We start from the raw sequence: 13,392 nt of genomic DNA, 5'->3' as shown, positions 1-13,392 counted from the left end.
GCACTCTCTAGCTGCCAAGAGCACTTTTTACTATGCGCACCCAACCAGAGTGACGGGAGGAGCACATTTCAGAAAACGTGCTCAGCTCGTCGAGAAAATGCGATTTAAGCAATAAAATTAAATATGCACCTAAAACCTAAACCAAACGTTGCAGGTGGTTATTTCTTCATGCGCAGCAGTCAACGCGACACTCTCTAGCTGCCAAGAGCACTTTTTACTATGCGCACCCAACCAGAGTGACGGGAGGAGCACATTTCAGAAAACGTGCTCAGCTCGTCGAGAAAATGCGATTTAAGCAATAAAATTAAAAATTTACCTAAAACCTAAACCAAACGTTGCAGGTGGTTATTTCTTCATGCGCAGCAGACAACGCGGCACTCTCTAGCTGCCAAGAGCACTTTTTACTATGCGCACCCAACCAGAGTGACGGGAGGAGCACATTTAAGAAAACGTGCTCAGCTCGTCGAGAAAATGCAATTTAAGCAATAAAATTAAAAATGCACCTAAAACCTAAACCAAACTTTGCAGATGGTCATTTCTTCATGCGCAGTGGTCAACGCGGCACTCTCTAGCTGCCAAGAGCACTTTTTACTATGCGCACCCAACCAGAGTGACGGGAGAAGCACATTTCAGAAAACGTGCTCAGCTCGTCGAGAAAATGCGATTTAAGCAATAAAATAAAAAGTGCACCTAAAACGTAAACCAAACGTTGCAGATGGTCATTTCTTCATGCGCAGTGGTCAACGCGGCACTCTCTAGCTGCCAAGAGCACTTTTTACTATGCGCACCCAATCAAAGTGACGGGAGAAGCACATTTCAGAAAACGTGCTCAGCTCGTCCAGAAAATGCGATTTAAGCAATAAAATTAAAAATGCACCCAAAACCTAAACCAAACGTTGCAGGTGGTTATTTCTTCATGCGCAGTGGTCAACGCGGCACTCTCTAGCTGCCAAGAGAACTTTTTACTATGCGCACCCAACCAGAGTGACGGGAGGAGCACATTTCAGAAAACGTGCTCAGCTCGTCGAGAAAATGCGATTTAAGCAATAAAATTAAAAATGCACCTAAAACCTAAACCAAACTTGCAGGTGGTTATTTCTTCATGTGCAGTGGTCAACGCGGCACTCTCTAGCTGCCAAGAGCACTTTTTACTATGCGCACCCAACCAGAGTGACGGGAGGAGCACATTTCAGAAAACGTGCTCAGCTCGTCGAGAAAATGCTATTTAAGCAATAAAATTAAAAATGCACCTAAAACCTAAACCTAACGTTGCAGGTGGTTATTTCTTCATGCGCAGTGTTCAACGCGGCACTCTCTAGCTGCCAAGAGCACTTTTTACTATGCGCACCCAACCAGAGTGACGGGAGGAGCACATTTCAGAAAATGTGCTCAGCTCGTCGAGAAAATGCGATTGAAGCAATAAAATTAAAAATGCACCCAAAACCTAAACCAAACGTTGCAGATGGTCATTTCTTCATGCGCAGTGGTCAACGCGGCACTCTCTAGCTGCCAAGAGCACTTTTTACTATGCGCACCCAACCAGAGTGACGGGAGGACCACATTTCAGAAAACGTGCTCAGCTCGACGAGAAAATGCGATTTAAGCAATAAAATTAAAAATGCACCTAAAACCTAAACCAAACGTTGCAAATGGTCATTTCTTCATGCGCAGTGGTCAACGCGGCACTCTCTAGCTGCCAAGAGCACTTTTTACTATGCGCACCCAACCAGAGTGACGGGAGGAGCACATTTCAGAAAACGTGCTCAGCTCGTCGAGAAAATGCGATTCAAGCAATAAAATTAAAAATGCACTTAAAACCTAAACCAAACGTTGCAGATGGTCATTTCTTCATGCGCAGTGGTCAACGCGGCACTCTCTACCTGCCAAGAGCACTTTTTACTATGCGCACCCAACCAGAATGACGGGAGGAGCACATTTCAGAAAACGAGCTCAGCTTGTCCAGAAAATGCGATTTAAGCAATGAAATTAAAAATGCACCCAAAACCTAAACCAAACGTTGCAGGTGGTTATTTCTTCATGCGCAGTGGTCAACGCGGCACTCTCTAGCTGCCAAGAGCACTTTTTACTATGCGCACCCAACCAGAGTGACGGGAGGAGCACATTTCAGAAAACGTGCTCAGCTCGTCGAGAAAATGCGATTTAAGCAATAAAATTAAAAATGCACCTAAAACCTAAACCAAACTTGCAGGTGGTTATTTCTTCATGTGCAGTGGTCAACGCGGCACTCTCTAGCTGCCAAGAGCACTTTTTACTATGCGCACCCAACCAGAGTGACGGGAGGAGCACATTTCAGAAAACGTGCTCAGCTCGTCGAGAAAATGCTATTTAAGCAATAAAATTAAAAATGCACCTAAAACCTAAACCTAACGTTGCAGGTGGTTATTTCTTCATGCGCAGTGTTCAACGCGGCACTCTCTAGCTGCCAAGAGCACTTTTTACTATGCGCACCCAACCAGAGTGACGGGAGGAGCACATTTCAGAAAATGTGCTCAGCTCGTCGAGAAAATGCGATTTAAGCAATAAAATTAAAAATGCACCCAAAACCTAAACCAAACGTTGCAGATGGTCATTTCTTCATGCGCAGTGGTCAACGCGGCACTCTCTAGCTGCCAAGAGCACTTTTTACTATGCGCACCCAACCAGAGTGACGGGAGGACCACATTTCAGAAAACGTGCTCAGCTCGACGAGAAAATGCGATTTAAGCAATAAAATTAAAAATGCACCTAAAACCTAAACCAAACGTTGCAAATGGTCATTTCTTCATGCGCAGTGGTCAACGCGGCACTCTCTAGCTGCCAAGAGCACTTTTTACTATGCGCACCCAACCAGAGTGACGGGAGGAGCACATTTCAGAAAACGTGCTCAGCTCGTCGAGAAAATGCGATTCAAGCAATAAAATTAAAAATGCACTTAAAACCTAAACCAAACGTTGCAGATGGTCATTTCTTCATGCGCAGTGGTCAACGCGGCACTCTCTACCTGCCAAGAGCACTTTTTACTATGCGCACCCAACCAGAATGACGGGAGGAGCACATTTCAGAAAACGAGCTCAGCTTGTCCAGAAAATGCGATTTAAGCAATGAAATTAAAAATGCACCCAAAACCTAAACCAAACGTTGCAGGTGGTTATTTCTTCATGCGCAGTGGTCAACGCGGCACTCTCTAGCTGCCAAGAGCACTTTTTACTATGCGCACCCAACCAGAGTGACGGGAGGAGCACATTTCAGAAAACGTGCTCAGCTCGTCGAGAAAATGCGATTTAAGCAATAAAATTAAAAATGCACCTAAAACCTAAATTAAACGTTGCAGGTGGTTATTTCTTCATGCGCAGTGGTCAACGCGGCACTCTCTAGCTGCCAAGAGCACTTTTTACTATGCGCACCCAACCAGAGTTACGGGAGGAGCACATTTCAGAAAACGTGCTCAGCTCGTCGAGAAAATGCGATTTAAGCAATAAAATTAAAAAAGCACATAAAACCTAAACCAAACGTTGCAGGTGGTTATTTCTTCATGCGCAGTGGTCAACGCGGCACTCTCTAGCTGCCAAGAGCACTTTTTACTATGCGCACCCAACCAGAGTGACGGGAGGAGCACATTTCAGAAAACGTGCTCAGCTCGTCGAGAAAATGCGATTTAAGCAATAAAATTAAAAATGCACCCAAAACCTAAATCAAACGTTGCAGGTGGTTATTTCTTCATGCGCAGTGGTCAACGCGGCACTCTCTAGCTGCCAAGAGCACTTTTTACTATGCGCACCCAACCAGAGTGACGGGAGGAGCACATTTCAGAAAACGTGCTCAGCTCGTCGAGAAAATGCGATTTAAGCAATAAAATTAAAAATGCACCTAAAACCTAAACCAAACGTTGCAGGTGGTTATTTCTTCATGCGCAGCAGTCAACGCGGCACTCTCTAGCTGCCAAGAGCACTTTTTACTATGCGCACCCAACCAGAGTGACGGGAGGAGCACATTTCAGAAAACGTGCTCAGCTCGACGAGAAAATGCGATTTAAGCAATAAAATTAAAAATGCACCTAAAACCTAAACCAAACGTTGCAGGTGGTTATTTCTTCATGCGCAGTGGTCAACGCGGAACTCTCTAGCTGCCAAGAGCACTTTTTACTATGCGCACCCAACCAGAGTGACGGGAGAAGCACATTTCAGAAAACGCGCGCAGCTCGTCGAGAAAATGCGATTTAAGCAATAAAATTAAAAATGCACCTAAAACCTAAACCAAACGTTGCAGATGGTCATTTCTTCATGCGCAGTGGTCAACGCGGCACTCTCTAGCTGCCAAGAGCACTTTTTACTATGCGCACCCAACCAAAGTGACGGGAGGAGCACATTTCAGAAAACGTGCTCAGCTCGACGAGAAAATGCGATTTAAGCAATACAATTAAAAATGCACCCAAAACCTAAACCAAACGTTGCAGGTGGTTATTTCTTCATGCGCAGTGGTCAACGCGGCACTCTCTAGCTGCCAAGAGCACTTTTTACTATGCGCACCCAACCAGAGTGACGGGAGGAGCACATTTCAGAAAACGTGCTCAGCTCGTCGAGAAAATGCGATTTAAGCAATAAAATTAAAAATGCACCTAAAACCTAAACCAAACGTTGCAGGTGGTTATTTCTTCATGCGCAGCAGTCAACGCGACACTCTCTAGCTGCCAAGAGCACTTTTTACTATGCGCACCCAACCAGAGTGACGGGAGGAGCACATTTCAGAAAACGTGCTCAGCTCGTCGAGAAAATGCGATTTAAGCAATAAAATTAAAAATTTACCTAAAACCTAAACCAAACGTTGCAGGTGGTTATTTCTTCATGCGCAGCAGACAACGCGGCACTCTCTAGCTGCCAAGAGCACTTTTTACTATGCGCACCCAACCAGAGTGACGGGAGGAGCACATTTAAGAAAACGTGCTCAGCTCGTCGAGAAAATGCAATTTAAGCAATAAAATTAAAAATGCACCTAAAACCTAAACCAAACTTTGCAGATGGTCATTTCTTCATGCGCAGTGGTCAACGCGGCACTCTCTAGCTGCCAAGAGCACTTTTTACTATGCGCACCCAACCAGAGTGACGGGAGAAGCACATTTCAGAAAACGTGCTCAGCTCGTCGAGAAACTGCGATTTAAGCAATAAAATTAAAAATGCACCTAAAACCTAAACCAAACGTTGCAGATGGTCATTTCTTCATGCGCAGTGGTCAACGCGGCACTCTCTAGCTGCCAAGAGCACTTTTTACTATGCGCACCCAACCAGAGTGACGGGAGGAGCACATTTCAGAAAATGTGCTCAGCTCGTCGAGAAAATGCGATTTAAGCAATAAAATTAAAAATGCACCCAAAACCTAAACCAAACGTTGCAGATGGTCATTTCTTCATGCGCAGTGGTCAACGCGGCACTCTCTAGCTGCCAAGAGCACTTTTTACTATGCGCACCCAACCAGAGTTACGGGAGGAGCACATTTCAGAAAACGTGCTCAGCTCGTCGAGAAAATGCGATTTAAGCAATAAAATTAAAAAAGCACATAAAACCTAAACCAAACGTTGCAGGTGGTTATTTCTTCATGCGCAGTGGTCAACGCGGCACTCTCTAGCTGCCAAGAGCACTTTTTACTATGCGCACCCAACCAGAGTGACGGGAGGAGCACATTTCAGAAAACGTGCTCAGCTCGTCGAGAAAATGCGATTTAAGCAATAAAATTAAAAATGCACCCAAAACCTAAATCAAACGTTGCAGGTGGTTATTTCTTCATGCGCAGTGGTCAACGCGGCACTCTCTAGCTGCCAAGAGCACTTTTTACTATGCGCACCCAACCAGAGTGACGGGAGGAGCACATTTCAGAAAACGTGCTCAGCTCGTCGAGAAAATGCGATTTAAGCAATAAAATTAAAAATGCACCTAAAACCTAAACCAAACGTTGCAGGTGGTTATTTCTTCATGCGCAGCAGTCAACGCGGCACTCTCTAGCTGCCAAGAGCACTTTTTACTATGCGCACCCAACCAGAGTGACGGGAGGAGCACATTTCAGAAAACGTGCTCAGCTCGACGAGAAAATGCGATTTAAGCAATAAAATTAAAAATGCACCTAAAACCTAAACCAAACGTTGCAGGTGGTTATTTCTTCATGCGCAGTGGTCAACGCGGCACTCTCTAGCTGCCAAGAGCACTTTTTACTATGCGCACCCAACCAGAGTGACGGGAGAAGCACATTTCAGAAAACGCGCGCAGCTCGTCGAGAAAATGCGATTTAAGCAATAAAATTAAAAATGCACCTAAAACCTAAACCAAACGTTGCAGATGGTCATTTCTTCATGCGCAGTGGTCAACGCGGCACTCTCTAGCTGCCAAGAGCACTTTTTACTATGCGCACCCAACCAAAGTGACGGGAGGAGCACATTTCAGAAAACGTGCTCAGCTCGACGAGAAAATGCGATTTAAGCAATACAATTAAAAATGCACCCAAAACCTAAACCAAACGTTGCAGGTGGTTATTTCTTCATGCGCAGTGGTCAACGCGGCACTCTCTAGCTGCCAAGAGCACTTTTTACTATGCGCACCCAACCAGAGTGACGGGAGGAGCACATTTCAGAAAACGTGCTCAGCTCGTCGAGAAAATGCGATTTAAGCAATAAAATTAAAAATGCACCTAAAACCTAAACCAAACGTTGCAGGTGGTTATTTCTTCATGCGCAGCAGTCAACGCGACACTCTCTAGCTGCCAAGAGCACTTTTTACTATGCGCACCCAACCAGAGTGACGGGAGGAGCACATTTCAGAAAACGTGCTCAGCTCGTCGAGAAAATGCGATTTAAGCAATAAAATTAAAAATTTACCTAAAACCTAAACCAAACGTTGCAGGTGGTTATTTCTTCATGCGCAGCAGACAACGCGGCACTCTCTAGCTGCCAAGAGCACTTTTTACTATGCGCACCCAACCAGAGTGACGGGAGGAGCACATTTAAGAAAACGTGCTCAGCTCGTCGAGAAAATGCAATTTAAGCAATAAAATTAAAAATGCACCTAAAACCTAAACCAAACTTTGCAGATGGTCATTTCTTCATGCGCAGTGGTCAACGCGGCACTCTCTAGCTGCCAAGAGCACTTTTTACTATGCGCACCCAACCAGAGTGACGGGAGAAGCACATTTCAGAAAACGTGCTCAGCTCGTCGAGAAAATGCGATTTAAGCAATAAAATAAAAAGTGCACCTAAAACGTAAACCAAACGTTGCAGATGGTCATTTCTTCATGCGCAGTGGTCAACGCGGCACTCTCTAGCTGCCAAGAGCACTTTTTACTATGCGCACCCAATCAAAGTGACGGGAGAAGCACATTTCAGAAAACGTGCTCAGCTCGTCCAGAAAATGCGATTTAAGCAATAAAATTAAAAATGCACCCAAAACCTAAACCAAACGTTGCAGGTGGTTATTTCTTCATGCGCAGTGGTCAACGCGGCACTCTCTAGCTGCCAAGAGAACTTTTTACTATGCGCACCCAACCAGAGTGACGGGAGGAGCACATTTCAGAAAACGTGCTCAGCTCGACGAGAAAATGCGATTTAAGCAATAAAATTAAAAATGCACCTAAAACCTAAACCAAACTTGCAGGTGGTTATTTCTTCATGTGCAGTGGTCAACGCGGCACTCTCTAGCTGCCAAGAGCACTTTTTACTATGCGCACCCAACCAGAGTGACGGGAGGAGCACATTTCAGAAAACGTGCTCAGCTCGTCGAGAAAATGCTATTTAAGCAATAAAATTAAAAATGCACCTAAAACCTAAACCTAACGTTGCAGGTGGTTATTTCTTCATGCGCAGTGTTCAACGCGGCACTCTCTAGCTGCCAAGAGCACTTTTTACTATGCGCACCCAACCAGAGTGACGGGAGGAGCACATTTCAGAAAATGTGCTCAGCTCGTCGAGAAAATGCGATTTAAGCAATAAAATTAAAAATGCACCCAAAACCTAAACCAAACGTTGCAGATGGTCATTTCTTCATGCGCAGTGGTCAACGCGGCACTCTCTAGCTGCCAAGAGCACTTTTTACTATGCGCACCCAACCAGAGTTACGGGAGGAGCACATTTCAGAAAACGTGCTCAGCTCGTCGAGAAAATGCGATTTAAGCAATAAAATTAAAAAAGCACATAAAACCTAAACCAAACGTTGCAGGTGGTTATTTCTTCATGCGCAGTGGTCAACGCGGCACTCTCTAGCTGCCAAGAGCACTTTTTACTATGCGCACCCAACCAGAGTGACGGGAGGAGCACATTTCAGAAAACGTGCTCAGCTCGTCGAGAAAATGCGATTTAAGCAATAAAATTAAAAATGCACCCAAAACCTAAATCAAACGTTGCAGGTGGTTATTTCTTCATGCGCAGTGGTCAACGCGGCACTCTCTAGCTGCCAAGAGCACTTTTTACTATGCGCACCCAACCAGAGTGACGGGAGGAGCACATTTCAGAAAACGTGCTCAGCTCGTCGAGAAAATGCGATTTAAGCAATAAAATTAAAAATGCACCTAAAACCTAAACCAAACGTTGCAGGTGGTTATTTCTTCATGCGCAGCAGTCAACGCGGCACTCTCTAGCTGCCAAGAGCACTTTTTACTATGCGCACCCAACCAGAGTGACGGGAGGAGCACATTTCAGAAAACGTGCTCAGCTCGACGAGAAAATGCGATTTAAGCAATAAAATTAAAAATGCACCTAAAACCTAAACCAAACGTTGCAGGTGGTTATTTCTTCATGCGCAGCAGTCAACGCGACACTCTCTAGCTGCCAAGAACACTTTTTACTATGCGCACCCAACCAAAGTGACGGGAGGAGCACATTTCAGAAAACGTGCTCAGCTCGTCCAGAAAATGCGATTTAAGCAATAAAATTAAAAATGCACCCAAAACCTAAACCAAACGTTGCAGGTGGTTATTTCTTCATGCGCAGTGGTCAACGCGGCACTCTCTAGCTGCCAAGAGAACTTTTTACTATGCGCACCCAACCAGAGTGACGGGAGGAGCACATTTCAGAAAACGTGCTCAGCTCGTCGAGAAAATGCTATTTAAGCAATAAAATTAAAAATGCACCTAAAACCTAAACCTAACGTTGCAGGTGGTTATTTCTTCATGCGCAGTGTTCAACGCGGCACTCTCTAGCTGCCAAGAGCACTTTTTACTATGCGCACCCAACCAGAGTGACGGGAGGAGCACATTTCAGAAAACGTGCTCAGCTCGTCGAGAAAATGCGATTTAAGCAATAAAATTAAAAAGTGCACCTAAAACGTAAACCAAACGTTGCAGATGGTCATTTCTTCATGCGCAGTGGTCAACGCGGCACTCTCTAGCTGCCAAGAGCACTTTTTACTAAGTGCACCCAACCAGAGTGACGGGAGGAGCACATTTCAGAAAACGTGCTCAGCTCGTCGAGAAAATGCGATTTAAGCAATAAAATTAAAAATGCACCCAAAACCTAAATCAAACGTTGCAGGTGGTTATTTCTTCATGCACAGTGGTCAACGCGGCACTCTCTAGCTGCCAAGAGCACTTTTTACTATGCGCACCCAACCAGAGTTACGGGAGGAGCACATTTCAGAAAACGTGCTCAGCTCGTCGAGAAAATGCGATTTAAGCAATAAAATTAAAAATGCACATAAAACCTAAACCAAACGTTGCAGGTGGTTATTTCTTCATGTGCAATGGTCAACGCGGCACTCTCTAGCTGCCAAGAGAACTTTTTACTATGCGCACCCAACCAGAGTGACGGGAGGAGCACATTTCAGAAAACGTGCTCAGCTCGTCGAGAAACTGCGATTTAAGCAATAAAATTAAAAATGCACCTAAAACCTAAACCAAACGTTGCAGATGGTCATTTCTTCATGCGCAGTGGTCAACGCGGCACTCTCTAGCTGCCAAGAGCACTTTTTACTATGCGCACCCAACCAGAGTGACGGGAGGAGCACATTTCAGAAAATGTGCTCAGCTCGTCGAGAAAATGCGATTTAAGCAATAAAATTAAAAATGCACCCAAAACCTAAACCAAACGTTGCAGATGGTCATTTCTTCATGCGCAGTGGTCAACGCGGCACTCTCTAGCTGCCAAGAGCACTTTTTACTATGCGCACCCAACCAGAGTTACGGGAGGAGCACATTTCAGAAAACGTGCTCAGCTCGTCGAGAAAATGCGATTTAAGCAATAAAATTAAAAAAGCACATAAAACCTAAACCAAACGTTGCAGGTGGTTATTTCTTCATGCGCAGTGGTCAACGCGGCACTCTCTAGCTGCCAAGAGCACTTTTTACTATGCGCACCCAACCAGAGTGACGGGAGGAGCACATTTCAGAAAACGTGCTCAGCTCGTCGAGAAAATGCGATTTAAGCAATAAAATTAAAAATGCACCCAAAACCTAAATCAAACGTTGCAGGTGGTTATTTCTTCATGCGCAGTGGTCAACGCGGCACTCTCTAGCTGCCAAGAGCACTTTTTACTATGCGCACCCAACCAGAGTGACGGGAGGAGCACATTTCAGAAAACGTGCTCAGCTCGTCGAGAAAATGCGATTTAAGCAATAAAATTAAAAATGCACCTAAAACCTAAACCAAACGTTGCAGGTGGTTATTTCTTCATGCGCAGCAGTCAACGCGGCACTCTCTAGCTGCCAAGAGCACTTTTTACTATGCGCACCCAACCAGAGTGACGGGAGGAGCACATTTCAGAAAACGTGCTCAGCTCGACGAGAAAATGCGATTTAAGCAATAAAATTAAAAATGCACCTAAAACCTAAACCAAACGTTGCAGGTGGTTATTTCTTCATGCGCAGTGGTCAACGCGGCACTCTCTAGCTGCCAAGAGCACTTTTTACTATGCGCACCCAACCAGAGTGACGGGAGAAGCACATTTCAGAAAACGCGCGCAGCTCGTCGAGAAAATGCGATTTAAGCAATAAAATTAAAAATGCACCTAAAACCTAAACCAAACGTTGCAGATGGTCATTTCTTCATGCGCAGTGGTCAACGCGGCACTCTCTAGCTGCCAAGAGCACTTTTTACTATGCGCACCCAACCAAAGTGACGGGAGGAGCACATTTCAGAAAACGTGCTCAGCTCGACGAGAAAATGCGATTTAAGCAATACAATTAAAAATGCACCCAAAACCTAAACCAAACGTTGCAGGTGGTTATTTCTTCATGCGCAGTGGTCAACGCGGCACTCTCTAGCTGCCAAGAGCACTTTTTACTATGCGCACCCAACCAGAGTGACGGGAGGAGCACATTTCAGAAAACGTGCTCAGCTCGTCGAGAAAATGCGATTTAAGCAATAAAATTAAAAATGCACCTAAAACCTAAACCAAACGTTGCAGGTGGTTATTTCTTCATGCGCAGCAGTCAACGCGACACTCTCTAGCTGCCAAGAGCACTTTTTACTATGCGCACCCAACCAGAGTGACGGGAGGAGCACATTTCAGAAAACGTGCTCAGCTCGTCGAGAAAATGCGATTTAAGCAATAAAATTAAAAATTTACCTAAAACCTAAACCAAACGTTGCAGGTGGTTATTTCTTCATGCGCAGCAGACAACGCGGCACTCTCTAGCTGCCAAGAGCACTTTTTACTATGCGCACCCAACCAGAGTGACGGGAGGAGCACATTTAAGAAAACGTGCTCAGCTCGTCGAGAAAATGCAATTTAAGCAATAAAATTAAAAATGCACCTAAAACCTAAACCAAACTTTGCAGATGGTCATTTCTTCATGCGCAGTGGTCAACGCGGCACTCTCTAGCTGCCAAGAGCACTTTTTACTATGCGCACCCAACCAGAGTGACGGGAGAAGCACATTTCAGAAAACGTGCTCAGCTCGTCGAGAAAATGCGATTTAAGCAATAAAATAAAAAGTGCACCTAAAACGTAAACCAAACGTTGCAGATGGTCATTTCTTCATGCGCAGTGGTCAACGCGGCACTCTCTAGCTGCCAAGAGCACTTTTTACTATGCGCACCCAATCAAAGTGACGGGAGAAGCACATTTCAGAAAACGTGCTCAGCTCGTCCAGAAAATGCGATTTAAGCAATAAAATTAAAAATGCACCCAAAACCTAAACCAAACGTTGCAGGTGGTTATTTCTTCATGCGCAGTGGTCAACGCGGCACTCTCTAGCTGCCAAGAGAACTTTTTACTATGCGCACCCAACCAGAGTGACGGGAGGAGCACATTTCAGAAAACGTGCTCAGCTCGTCGAGAAAATGCGATTTAAGCAATAAAATTAAAAATGCACCTAAAACCTAAACCAAACTTGCAGGTGGTTATTTCTTCATGTGCAGTGGTCAACGCGGCACTCTCTAGCTGCCAAGAGCACTTTTTACTATGCGCACCCAACCAGAGTGACGGGAGGAGCACATTTCAGAAAACGTGCTCAGCTCGTCGAGAAAATGCTATTTAAGCAATAAAATTAAAAATGCACCTAAAACCTAAACCTAACGTTGCAGGTGGTTATTTCTTCATGCGCAGTGTTCAACGCGGCACTCTCTAGCTGCCAAGAGCACTTTTTACTATGCGCACCCAACCAGAGTGACGGGAGGAGCACATTTCAGAAAATGTGCTCAGCTCGTCGAGAAAATGCGATTTAAGCAATAAAATTAAAAATGCACCCAAAACCTAAACCAAACGTTGCAGATGGTCATTTCTTCATGCGCAGTGGTCAACGCGGCACTCTCTAGCTGCCAAGAGCACTTTTTACTATGCGCACCCAACCAGAGTGACGGGAGGACCACATTTCAGAAAACGTGCTCAGCTCGACGAGAAAATGCGATTTAAGCAATAAAATTAAAAATGCACCTAAAACCTAAACCAAACGTTGCAAATGGTCATTTCTTCATGCGCAGTGGTCAACGCGGCACTCTCTAGCTGCCAAGAGCACTTTTTACTATGCGCACCCAACCAGAGTGACGGGAGGAGCACATTTCAGAAAACGTGCTCAGCTCGTCGAGAAAATGCGATTCAAGCAATAAAATTAAAAATGCACTTAAAACCTAAACCAAACGTTGCAGATGGTCATTTCTTCATGCGCAGTGGTCAACGCGGCACTCTCTACCTGCCAAGAGCACTTTTTACTATGCGCACCCAACCAGAATGACGGGAGGAGCACATTTCAGAAAACGAGCTCAGCTTGTCCAGAAAATGCGATTTAAGCAATGAAATTAAAAATGCACCCAAAACCTAAACCAAACGTTGCAGGTGGTTATTTCTTCATGCGCAGTGGTCAACGCGGCACTCTCTAGCTGCCAAGAGCACTTTTTACTATGCGCACCCAACCAGAGTGACGGGAGGAGCACATTTCAGAAAACGTGCTCAGCTCGTCGAGAAAATGCGATTTAAGCAATAAAAT

This window comes from Syngnathus scovelli, chromosome 21 (assembly GCF_024217435.2).
Source record: "Syngnathus scovelli strain Florida chromosome 21, RoL_Ssco_1.2, whole genome shotgun sequence".
NCBI classification, from domain to species: Eukaryota; Metazoa; Chordata; class Actinopteri; order Syngnathiformes; family Syngnathidae; genus Syngnathus; species Syngnathus scovelli.
The sequence above is the reverse complement of the archived record's forward strand: the minus strand, read 5'-3'. Positions refer to the sequence as shown.